This window comes from Cryptomeria japonica, unplaced genomic scaffold (assembly GCF_030272615.1).
Source record: "Cryptomeria japonica unplaced genomic scaffold, Sugi_1.0 HiC_scaffold_279, whole genome shotgun sequence".
In the NCBI taxonomy this organism is placed as follows: Eukaryota; Viridiplantae; Streptophyta; class Pinopsida; order Cupressales; family Cupressaceae; genus Cryptomeria; species Cryptomeria japonica.
The window spans coordinates 45,001-57,569 of record NW_026729101.1 but is presented as its reverse complement, the minus strand read 5'-3'; the positions used below and the strand labels follow the sequence as shown (position 1 = coordinate 57,569).

Sequence of the window (12,569 nt, the reverse complement as noted above, 5' to 3'; positions counted from 1 at the left end):
ACACCGATTTCACCTGGGTGCGCGCGCAGCACCTCGGGCGCACCGGGGTGCGCGCACAACGCCCGGGTTGCACCGTGGCCTGTGTGCTCGGGGCGCCTCGGGTGCGCGCTCGGTGTCGCCCCCGCGCGCGCGGTAGTGCGGGCAGCGCACCCCGGCCCGGCCCGGCCCCGACGAGAACGCAAACGGGCAAAAGGTTTATTCAAATAGCATTGCGACGCCCGGCAAAAAACTAAAAAAGGGTGCAACACCGGGACTTCCCGGGAGGTCACCCATCCCAGTACTACTCCGGCCCAAGCGCGCTTAACTGCGGAGTTCTGATGGGATCCGGTGCACTAACGCTGGTATGATCGCACCCGTTATGAGCTTGTCGCAGTGTGTACTTAGCAAACCGCGACCCACGTGCGAATCCACCCCGGCCACCCACCCCCGTCGAGGTGCACACCCTCCCTCGCGAAGTGCGCCCCGTTCGCCAAGTGTGAGCCCTGCCCGGGTGCGCGCACCTTGCTAGGGCGTCGGGTGTGCACCCGGCCCGGCCTACGTGCGTGCACCTGGAGGGGGCGTCGTGTGCGTGCAGTGTCCCGTCTGCAACGCGGTGCCCACACACCACCTCGGGCGCAACGACCTGCGCTCACATGTGGGCCGAGTGCACCTTGGTGCATGTTCGGGGCGCCTCGGGTGCACGCTCGATCTTGCCCCGGTGCACCAAGGCGCTCGGTTTGCCCCGGGTGCGCACTTGGTGCAAGGTGGGCACCCAAAATAGGGATCAAGCACCAAAACACAAGTTTCGGGATGCAAAATGGGACCCAAGGACCACAAATGCGTTCCAAGACCCATGATGGGTCCACGAGAACAAAAATGTGTTCCGAGACTTAATAAACAAATATTGGGTTTTAGGAGAAGAAACATGCTCTGATGCCCAAAACGAGAATCGACCCCGAAAAGGCCACAGGCCAAAAGTGGGATGCGAGACAAAAAAAAATGGGACCCGAGGACCAAAATTGGGTTCCCAGGTCGAAGACAGGGCAACCGGACAAGAAACGACCTCTAAGGCTCGAAATGAGTCCCGACGACTAAAACTTGACAAGAAGCACCCATCAGGCACCCAACTCGACACCCATGGGATGCCGACCCACCCGGGCTTCCACCTAGCACACCTTGGCACCCACCCACCCTCGCACCCAACCTCGCACCCAACTTAGCACCTTTGAACCCACATTGGCACTCACCCTGACCCTGGCACCTTGGAACCCACATTGGCACTCACCTTGACCCTGGCACCCACCTTTGCACTCACCTTGGGACCCACCCTGGCTCCCACCTCGGCACCCACCCAGACACCCACCTTGGTTCCTTGGCACCCACCTTGGATCCTTGGCACCCACCCCGACACCCACCTTGGCACGCAACTTGGCTACTTGCCACCCACCTTGGCTCCTTGACGCCCACCCCGACAACCACCCCGTGACCTACCCTGGCTAGGGTTGGTGCACACCCACCCTGGTGCCCACCTTGGCACCCACCCTATGACCCACCTTGGCACGCACCTTAGTACCCACCCCGTTACCCACCCTAGGACCCACCCCGTGACCCACCTTGGCCAGGGTGGGTGCACCCACCCTGGTGCCCACCTTGGCACCCACCCATCCTAGCACCCAGCCTGTGACCGGGCTTGGAACCCAACCTTGCACCCGCACCCGTCTTGGCCAGTGTGGGTGCGCACCCATCCTGGCACCCACGTTGTGACACACCCTTTAACCCACGCACCCTAGCACCCACGTTGGCACCCACCTTGGAACCCAACCTAGCAACTTGGCACCCACCCCGTGACCCACCTTGGCATCCACCATAGCAGTCGCCGACTTGGCACCCACCTCGGCACCCACCTTGACACTTGTGGACCCACCTTGCCACTCACCCTAGCATCGACCCATCCTAGCACCCACCCTGGCACCTTTGCACCCTAGCACTCACCCATCCTAGCACCTAACCTGTGACCCACCTTGACACTCACCCTCGCACCCACCTTGGAACCCAACCTAGCACCCACCCACCCTGACACCAACCCTAGCACCTACCCACCCTTGCACCCACCCTGTGACCCATCTTGGCACCCACCCATCCTACCACTCAACCTATCACCCACCTTCTCACCCACCTTGGCATCCACCTTAGCACCCACCCACACTGGCACCTTGGCACCCACCTCGGGCAAGGTGGGTGCACACCCACCCTGGCACCCAATTTAGAACCCACCGAGCATGTTACCCACCTTGGCACCCACATTGCAGCCCACCCTAGTACCCACCCTATGACCCACATTGGCATCCACACCCTAGCACCCAGGCACCTCGACACCCGCCTTGACACCCACCCTAGCACTGAACCTGTGACCCACCTTGGAACTCACCCTAGAACCCACCCACCCTGTGAACCACCTTGGCATCCACCTTAGCACCCACCCACCTTGGCACCCACTCTAGCACTCACCCATCCTAACACCCAACTTGTTACCCACCTTGGCACCCGCCCTCGCGTCCACCTTGAAACCCACCCTAGCACCCACCCACGCAGGAGCCCACCTTGGCACCCAACCTAACACCCACGCATCCTGGCACCCAACTTGTGACCCACCTTGGAACCCACCCTAGTACCCACCTTTGAACCCACTATATCACCAACCCACCTTGGCACCCACCCTATGACCCTCTTTGGAATCCACCCTAGCACGCACCCACCCTGGCACCCACCATGGAGCGCACCCTAGCACCCACCCACCTCGGCACGCACCTCAACACCCACCTTGGTGTGCGCACTGCGCCAACCTCTCAAAGACCCTATGTGGTGCGCTCCAAAGTGTACACCTTTGGTGCGCTCCAAGGTGCGCACCTTTGGTGCACACCGAGGTGCACACCAAAGTGTGCACCGAGGTGAGCACCAAAGTGCACTCCAGGGTGCACACCAAGGCGTGCACCTTTGGTGCGGTCAATGCAAACGAATTCGGAAGTTGGGGTCGATGTCCTAATCGCTGCTGCAGACTACACGTATGAGAATCGGACAAATAGCTTTATATAGGGGAGGTGTTGCGTTTGATGGGTCGACTCCCCTGGTTGTGTGCACTGCACCAACTTCAAAGACCCTGTCTTGTTTAAGAAGTCAAAAGTTGGGGTGGATGTCCTAATCATTGCTGCAGTCTACGCATGTATGAGAATCAGACAAATAGCTTATATAGGGGAGGTGTTGCATTCGGTGGGTTGACTCCCCTGGTTGTGCGCACTGCGCCAACCTCAAAGACCCCGCATAGCAGAAGAAGTCGGAAGTCGGATTTTGGTGAGCACCAAGGCGTGCACCTTTGGTGCGGTCAACGCAGACGAATTCAGAAGTTGGGGTGGATGTCCTAATCGTTGTTGCAGGCTACACATGTATGAGAATCAGACAAATAGCTTATATAGGGGAGGTGTTGGGTTTGATGGGTCAACTCCCTTGGTTGTGCGCATTACGCCAACCTCAAAGACCTTGTTTTCGTTAAGAAGTCAAAAGTTGGGGTCAATGTCCTAATGGCTCCTGCAGGCTACACATGTATGAGAATCGGACAAATAGCTTATATAGGGGAGGTGTTGGGTTTGATGGGTCGACTCCCCTGGTTGTGCGCATTACGTCAACCTCAAAGACCTTGTTTTCGTTAAGAAGTCAAAAGTTGGGGTCGATGTCCTAATTGCTCCTGTAGACTACACATGTATGAGAATCAGACAAATAGCTTATATAGGGGAGGTGTTGGGTTTGATGGGTTGACTCCCCTAGTTGTTCGCATTACACCAACCTCAAAGACCTTGTTTTCGTTTAGAAGCCGAAAGTTGGGGTCGATGTCCTAATTGCTCCTGCAGGCTACGCATGTATGAGAATCAGACAAATAGCTTATATAGGGGAGGTGTTGGGTTTGATGGGTCGACTCCCCTGGTTGTGCGCATTGCGCCAACCTCAAAGACCCTGCATTGCGGATGAAGTCGAAAGTCAGAGTTTGGTGTGCTACAAGGTGTGGTCGAAGGTGCTCACCTAGGTGTGCACCTTTGGAGCACAGGAAAAGTGCCCTCCAAAAGTGCGCACCTTTGGAGTGCACAAAAGTGCCCTCCAAAAGTGCGCACCTTTGGAGCGCAGAAAAGTGCCCTCCAAAAAGTGCCCTCCAAAAGTGCGCACCTTTGGAGCGCAGAAAAGTGCCCTCCAAAAAGTGCCCTCCAAAAGTGCGCACCTTTGGAGCGCAGAAAAGTGCCCTCCAAAAAGTGCCCTCCAAAAGTGCGCACCTTTGGAGCGCAGAAAAGTGCCCTCCAAAAAGTGCCCTCCAAAAGTGCGCACCTTTGGAGCGCAGAAAAGTGCCCTCCAAAAAGTGCCCTCCAAAAGTGCGCACCTTTGGAGCGCAGAAAAGTGCCCTCCAAAAAGTGCCCTCCAAAAGTGCGCACCTTTGGAGCGCAGAAAAGTGCCCTCCAAAAAGTGCCCTCCAAAAGTGCGCACCTTTGGAGCGCAGAAAAGTGCCCTCCAAAAAGTGCCCTCCAAAAGTGCGCACCTTTGGAGCGCAGAAAAGTGCCCTCCAAAAAGTGCCCTCCAAAAGTGCGCACCTTTGGAGCGCAGAAAAGTGCCCTCCAAAAAGTGCCCTCCAAAAGTGCGCACCTTTGGAGCGCAGAAAAGTGCCCTCCAAAAAGTGCCCTCCAAAAGTGCGCACCTTTGGAGCGCAGAAAAGTGCCCTCCAAAAGTGCGCACCTTTGGAGCGCACAAAAGTGCCCTCCAAAAGTGCGCACTTTTGGTGCGCACCAAGGCGCTGGTTCGGTCGTTGCAGGCGAGTTCGGAAGTTGGGGTCGATGTCCTGAGCGGAGGTGCAAACTACACAGGTGTCGGAATCGGACAAATAGCTTATATAGGGGAGGTGTATGCTTCGATGGGTCGACTCCCCAGGTTGAGCGCACCGCGCCAACCTCAAAGACCCTACGGTATGGATGAAGTCGGAAGTTGGGTCCGATGACCGATTCGATTAGTAGGTATGCTCATGAGGTCGGAATTTGGGTCCGATGACCTGCCATGTGCAGGAAGGCGAATGTTGACACTGTGCGTTGCAAGGTGCACACCAAGGCGCTGGTGCGGTCTTTTTAGTCGAGTTCGGAAGTTGGGGTCGATGTCCTGATCGGAGGTGCAAGCTACACAGGTGTGGGAATCGGACAAATAGCTTATATAGGGGAGGTGTATGCTTCGTTGGGTCGACTCCCCGGGTTGAGCGCACCGCGCCAACCTCAAAGACCCTACGGTATGGATGAAGTCGGAAGTTGGGTCCGATGACCGATTCGATATGTAGGCATACTCGCGAGGTCGGAATTTGGGTCCGATGACCTGCCACGTGCAGGAAGGCGAATGTTGGCACTGTGCGTTGCAAGGTGCGCACCAAGGCGCTGGTTCGGTCGTTGGAGGCGAGTTCGGAAGTTGGGGTCGATGTCTTGATCGGAGGTGCAAACTACACAGGTGTGGGAATCGGACAAATAGCTTATATAGGGGAGGTGTATGCTTCGTTGGGTCGACTCCCCGGGTTGAGCGCACCGCGCCAACCTCAAAGACCCTACGGTATGGATGAAGTCGGAAGTTGGGTCCGATGACCGATTCGATATGTAGGCATACTCGCGAGGTCGGAATTTGGGTCCGATGACCTGCCATGTGCAGGAAGGCGAATGTTGGGACTGTGCGTCGCAAGGTGCGCACCAAGGCGCTGGTGCCGTCGTTGCAGTCGAGTTCGGAAGTTGGGGTCGATGTCCTGGTCAGAGGTGCAAACTACACAGGTGTGGGAATCGGACAAATAGCTTATATAGGGGAGGTGTATGCTTCGATGGGTCGACTCCCTGGGTTGAGCGCACCGCGCCAACCTCAAAGACCCTACAGTATGGATGAAGTCGGAAGTTGGGTCCGATGACCGATTCGATACGTAGGCATATTGGCGAGGTCTGAATTTGTGTCCGATGACCTGCCATGCGCAGGAAGGCGGAATTTGGGTCCGATGACCGAGTTGATGGCGTGCCATGCGCAGAAAGGCGGAATTTGGGTCCGATGACCGAGTTGATGTTGATGGCCCGCCATGCACAGGAAGGCGGAATTTGGGTCCGATGACCGATTTGAAGGCGTGCCATACGCAAAAAGGCGGAGTTTGGGTCCGATGACCGAGTTGATATTGATGGCCCGCCATGCGCAGGAAGGCGGAATTTGGGTCCGATGACCTGACATACGCATGGAGTCCGACTCGGGGGCCGATGTTCGATTCGATGACTTGCATTGTGGGTAAAGTCGGAAGTTGTGGTCTTTGACCCGATTCGATGACCAGACTTCGGCTGCTTGAGAATCGGACAAATAACTTATATAGGGGAGGTAGTGTTCTCGAGCATCCTCCCCCCGTGCCCGTTTATGTCGATTGATGCTGGTGCTCGACTGGTTGGAGCGCTCGGATGCAAAAATCTTGCACCAGGATTTATCGATTGTGATGGACACGGCAAGTCTCCTGATTGCTATGCAGGAGCTCATCGTGAATCTCTATGCGGCCTTGGTATGGACTCGACCTGCGGAATGGTTCGGCAATGGTAGTCGCTCCAACACGTCCTTGCAATGGCCACAGAGGTGATTCGACTAGAGCTCCAGTCTAGCTTTTGGGTTGCTTGGCGGACTGGTATAGCCGCGATCGAGTTCCGGCCATGAACGTTTTAGATAGCTCTTGGGCTTTCTGGGACGGAAGTCGGAAGTTTGGGCTGTTGTCCGATTTGATGACCATTCTTCGGATGTGTGAGAATCGGACAAATAACTTATATAGGGGACTGTGTTGTCTCACGCAGCCCCCTCCGTGCCCCTCTATCTCGACCGATGTTGGTGCTTGAAAGGGTTGGGATCGCTCGGATTTATAAACGTGCACCACCATTTGTCGAGTGTGAGGGACGCGGCAGGTCTCCTAAATGCTATGCGGGCGCTCTCTGAGAATCTCTATCCGGCCTCGACACAGACTAGTCTTGCTGAATGGTTTGGCACTGGTAGTCGATCCAACACGTCGTTGTTGTGGCCGCCTAGGCGATTCGATTCGAGCCCCCGTCTAGCTTTTGGGTTGCTTGGCGGATTTTGCCCTATCCGCAAGTGAGCTCGGTCCCTAAACGTTCGAGAAACCCGATTGCTATGCGCCGACTCTCTTTCTTGCGAGCCTCCATCTAGCTTTTGGGTCTCTACGGAACGGAAGTCGGAATCTGGGACCGTTGTTTGATTCGACGAGGCAGACTACGGTTGTGCGAGAATCGGACAAATAACTTATATAGGGGAGGTGTTGACTGGAGCATTCTCCCCCGTGCCCCTCTAACTCGACCAATGCTGGCGCTCGAACGGTGGTAGCGCTCGGATTTTCATTGAGCGCCAGCATTGGTCGATTTAGAGGGGCATGCGAGATTCCCGAATGCTATGCGAGGGCTCTAACGGAAATGTCTATTGGTTTCGGTATGGATGCAATTGCGAGTGGTTCGGCAAAGGTAGTCGTTCCGATGCGTCCATGTCGTGGCCAAATCGATAATTCGATTTGAGCCCTCGTATAGCATTTGGGTCTCTCGATGTGATTCCGCATTCCAGTCCCTTTGGGCACTGCTTGAGCCGCATCCCAGGGGGTTCCCTTCCCAATAATCTGCCTCGCAACCCGATTGCTATGCGGTGAGGCTCCTCGGCCGCCTCGGAACTATCTGTGTATCAGACGCATCGCGGGATAAGGGGTTGGCAACGGTAGTCGCCCCAAGCGCGTCCGATGCTTGGACCATTCCGAGGCGGCCCTGAAGCCTCTTCCGTCTAGCCGTTGGGTCCTTCTCGCCGCATCCCTCGCCTCGCACCCCGATTGCTATGCGGTGAGGCTCCTCGGCCGCCTCGGAACTATCTGTGTATCGGACGCGTCGCGGGATAAGGGGTTGTCACTGGTAGTCGCCCCAAGCGCGTCCGATGCTTGGACCATTCCGAGGCGGCCCTGAAGCCTCTTCCGTCTAGCCGTTGGGTCCTTCTCGCCGCATCCCTCGCCTCGCACCCCGATTGCTATGCGGTGAGGCTCCTCGGCCGCCTCGGAACTATCTGTGTATCGGACGCGTCGCGGGATAAGGGGTTGTCAGTGGTAGTCGCCCCAAGCGCGTCCGATGCTTGGACCATTCCGAGGCGGCCCTGAAGCCTCTTCCGTCTAGCCGTTGGGTCCTTCTCGCCGCATCCCTCGCCTCGCACCCCGATTGCTATGCGGTGAGGCTCCTCGGCCGCCTCGGAACTATCTGTGTATCGGACGCGTCGCGGGATAAGGGGTTGTCACTGGTAGTCGCCCCAAGCGCGTCCGATGCTTGGACCATTCCGAGGCGGCCCTGAAGCCTCTTCCGTCTAGCCGTTGGGTCCTTCTCGCCGCATCCCTCGCCTCGCACCCCGATTGCTATGCGGTGAGGCTCCTCGGCCGCCTCGGAACTATCTGTGTATCGGACGCGTCGCGGGATAAGGGGTTGTCACTGGTAGTCGCCCCAAGCGCGTTCGATGCTTGGACCATTCCGAGGCGGCCCTGAAGCCTCTTCCGTCTAGCCGTTGGGTCCTTCTCGCCGCATCCCTCGCCTCGCACCCCGATTGCTATGCGGTGAGGCTCCTCGGCCGCCTTGGAACTATCTGTGTATCGGACGCGTCGCGGGATAAGGGGTTGTCACTGGTAGTCGCCCCAAGCGCGTCCGATGCTTGGACCATTCCGAGGCGGACCCGAAGCCTCTTCCGTCTAGCCGTTGGGTCCTTCTCGCCGCATCCTTCGCCTCGCACCCCGATTGCTATGCGGTGAGGCTCCTCGGCCGCCTCGGAACTATCTGTGTATCGGACGCGTCGCGGGATAAGGGGTTGTCACTGGTAGTCGCCCCAAGCGCGTCCGATGCTTGGACCATTCCGAGGCGGACCCGAAGCCTCTTCCGTCTAGCCGTTGGGTCCTTCTCGCCGCATCCCTCGCCTCGCACCCCGATTGCTATGCGGTGAGGCTCCTCGGCCGCCTTGGAACTATCTGTGTATCGGACGCGTCGCGGGATAAGGGGTTGTCACTGGTAGTCGCCCCAAGCGCGTCCGATGCTTGGACCATTCCGAGGCGGACCCGAAGCCTCTTCCGTCTAGCCGTTGGGTCCTTCTCGCCGCATCCCTCGCCTCGCACCCCGATTGCTATGCGGTGAGGCTCCTCGGCCGCCTTGGAACTATCTGTGTATCGGACGCGTCGCGGGATAAGGGGTTGTCACTGGTAGTCGCCCCAAGCGCGTCCGATGCTTGGACCATTCCGAGGCGGACCCGAAGCCTCTTCCGTCTAGCCGTTGGGTCCTTCTCGCCGCATCCCTCGCCTCGCACCCCGATTGCTATGCGGTGAGGCTCCTCGGCCGCCTTGGAACTATCTGTGTATCGGACGCGTCGCGGGATAAGGGGTTGTCACTGGTAGTCGCCCCAAGCGCGTCCGATGCTTGGACCATTCCGAGGCGGCCCCGAAGCCTCTTCCGTGTAGCCGTTGGGTCGTTCTCGCCGCATCCCTCGCCTCGCACCCCGATTGCTATGCGGTGAGGCTCCTCGGCCGCCTTGGAACTATCTGTGTATCGGACGCGTCGTGGGATAAGGGGTTGTCACTGGTAGTCGCCCCAAGCGCGTCCGATGCTTGGACCATTCCGAGGCGGCCCCGAAGCCTCTTCCGTGTAGCCGTTGGGTCCTTCTCGCCGCATCCCTCGCCTCGCACCCCGATTGCTATGCGGTGAGGCTCCTCGGCCGCCTTGGAACTATCTGTGTATCGGACGCGTCGCGGGATAAGGGGTTGTCACTGGTAGTCGCCCCAAGCGCGTCCGATGCTTGGACCATTCCGAGGCGGACCTGAAGCCTCTTCCCTCTAGCCGTTGGGGCTTTCTCGCCGCATCCCTCGCCTCGCACCCTGATTGCTATGCTGTGAGGCTCCTCGGCCGCCTTGGAACTATCTGTGTATCGGACGCATCGCGGGATAAGGGGTTGGCAGTGGTAGTCGCCCCAAGCGCATCCGATGCTTGGACCATTCCGAGGCGGCCCTGCAGCCTCTTCCGTCTAGCCGTTGGGGCCATCTCGCCGCATCCCCCACCTCGCACCACGATTGCTATGCGGTGAGGCTCCTTGGCCGCCTCGGAACTATCTGTGTATCGGACGCATCGCGGGATAAGGGGTTGTCACTGGTAGTCGCCCCAAGCGCGTCCGATGCTTGGACTATTCCGAGGCGGCCCTGCAGCCTCTTCCGTCTAGCCGTTGGGGCCATCTCGCTGCATCCCCCACCTCCTCGGCCGCCTCGGAACTATCTGTGTATCGGACGCATCGCGGGATAAGGGGTTGGCAGTGGTAGTCGCCCCAAGCGCGTCCGATGCTTGGACTATTCCGAGGCAGCCCTGCAGCCTCTTCCGTCTAGCCTTTGGGGCCATCTCGCCGCATCCCTCGCCTCGCACCCCGATTGCTATGCGGTGAGGCTCCTCGGCCGCCTGGGAACTATCTTCGTATCGGACGCATCGCGGGATAAGGGGTTGTCACTGGTAGTCGCCCCAAGCGCGTCCGATGCTTGGACTATTCCGAGGCGGCCCTGTGGCCTCTTCCGTCTAGCCGTTGGGGCCATCTCGCCGCATCCCCCACCTCGCACCCCGATTGCTATGCGGTGAGGCTCTTCGGCCGCCTTGGAACTATCTTCGTATCGGACGCATCGCGGGATAAGGGGTTGTCACTGGTAGTGGCCCCAAGCGCGTCCGATGCTTGGACTATTCCGAGGCGGCCCTGCAGCCTCTTCCGTCTAGCCGTTGGGGCCATCTCGCCGCATCCCCCACCTCGCACCCCGATTGCTATGCGGTGAGGCTCCTCGGCCGCCTTGGAACTATCTTCGTATCGGACGCATCGCGGGATAAGGGGTTGTCACTGGTAGTCGCCCCAAGCGCGTCCGATGCTTGGACTATTCCGACGCGGCCCTGTGGCCTCTTCCGTCTAGCCGTTGGGGCCATCTCGCCGCATCCCCCACCTCGCACCCCGATTGCTATGCGGTGAGGCTCCTCGGCCGCCTTGGAACCATCTTCGTATCGGACGCATCGCGGGATAGGGGGCTGTCACTGGTAGTCGCCCCAAGCGTGTCCGATGCTTGGACCATTCCTAGGCGGCCCTGAAGCCTCTTCCGTCTAGCCGTTGGGGCCTTCCCGCCCCATCCCTCGCCTCGCACCCCCGATTGCTATGCGGTGAGGCTCCTCGGCCGCCTTGGAACCATCTGTGTATCGGACGCATCGCGGGATAAGGGGTTGGCACTGGCAGTCGCCCCAAGCGCGTCCGATGCTTGGACCATTCCGAGGTGGCCCTGAAGCCTCTTCCGTCTAGCCGTTGGGGCCTTCCCGCCCCATCCCTCGCCTCGCACCCCGATTGATATGCGGTGAGGCTCCTCGGCCGCCTTGGAACTATCTGTGTATCGGACGCATCGCGGGATAAGGGGTTGGCACTGGTAGTCGTCCCAATCGCATCCGATGCTTGGACCATTCCGAGGCGGCCCTGCAGCCTCTTCCGTTTAGCCGTCGGGGCCTTCCCGCCGCATCCCTCGCCTCGCATCCCGATTCCTATGCGGTGAGTCTTCTCGGCCGCCGCGGAACTATACCTGTTATTGCTACTGCATCCTTCGGCTGGTAACCTCCTCTGCCGCCTTGGAACGTTCTCTTTGTCGGACGCGTCGCGGGATAAGGGGTTGGCACTGGTAGTCGCCCCAAGCGCGCCCGATGCATAGACCGCTCCGAGTCGACCTTGCTTTCAGCCTCTCACATGCATAGACCTCTCTGAGTCGACCCTGCAGCCTCTCACGTTTAGCCTTTGGAATCTCGCCTCACAACATGATTGCTATCCTTGATGCATCCCTTGCCTCGAGCCCTGATTGCTTTCTTGGCTGCATCCCTCCTCTCCTCACAGCCCGGTTGTCATCACTGCTTCATCCGTCGCTTCATGCATTCTGGCTGCTGGGCCCTTCCCACCGCACACCTCGATTGCTATCTCTTCTGCATCACACACCCCGATTGCTATCTCTGCTACATCCCTCGGCTCTCACTTCTGCATCCTTCGCCTCACACCTCGATTGCTATCAATGCTGCATCCGTAACCTCACACCCCGATTGCTATGCGGGGAGGCTCCTTGGCCGCCTTGGAAATTTCTGTGTGTCGGACGCACCGCGGGATAAGGGGTTGGCACTGGTAGTCGCCCCAAGTGCGCCCGATTCTTAGACCGCTTCGAGGTGACCTCGTAGCCTCTTTCGTCCAGGCTTCCTGCCTTCAACGCCCTTTTTACACCTCGATTGCTATGCGCGGGCTCGTTGGCGTCTATCACCTCTCTGCGAAGAGTGGCACGATGATTGTTGGGGTAAATCGTAGCAGTCCGATCTCTGGCCTTGGGCCATTGTGAGGGCTGATCGATTTCCTGTGCGCATCTCGTGTTCGCCCAGTAACAGACTCGACGACTTGTAATCGGTCTTGTTCCCGATTGTTCCTGGAGGTAGTCTTCGGAACTCTTGGATTTGACCTGTCACTCG

At 58.6% G+C, this 12,569-nt stretch overlaps 1 non-coding gene across 1 annotated transcript; it reads right to left on the bottom strand.

Annotated features, from left to right (window-relative positions):
• Positions 1–236: 236 nt before the first annotated feature.
• LOC131870032 (5S ribosomal RNA) lies at positions 237–355 on the bottom strand. Its single transcript, XR_009368400.1, has one exon. It is a non-coding gene; the product is annotated as a 5S ribosomal RNA (ribosomal RNA).
• Between the last annotated feature and the right edge of the window lie 12,214 nt (positions 356–12,569).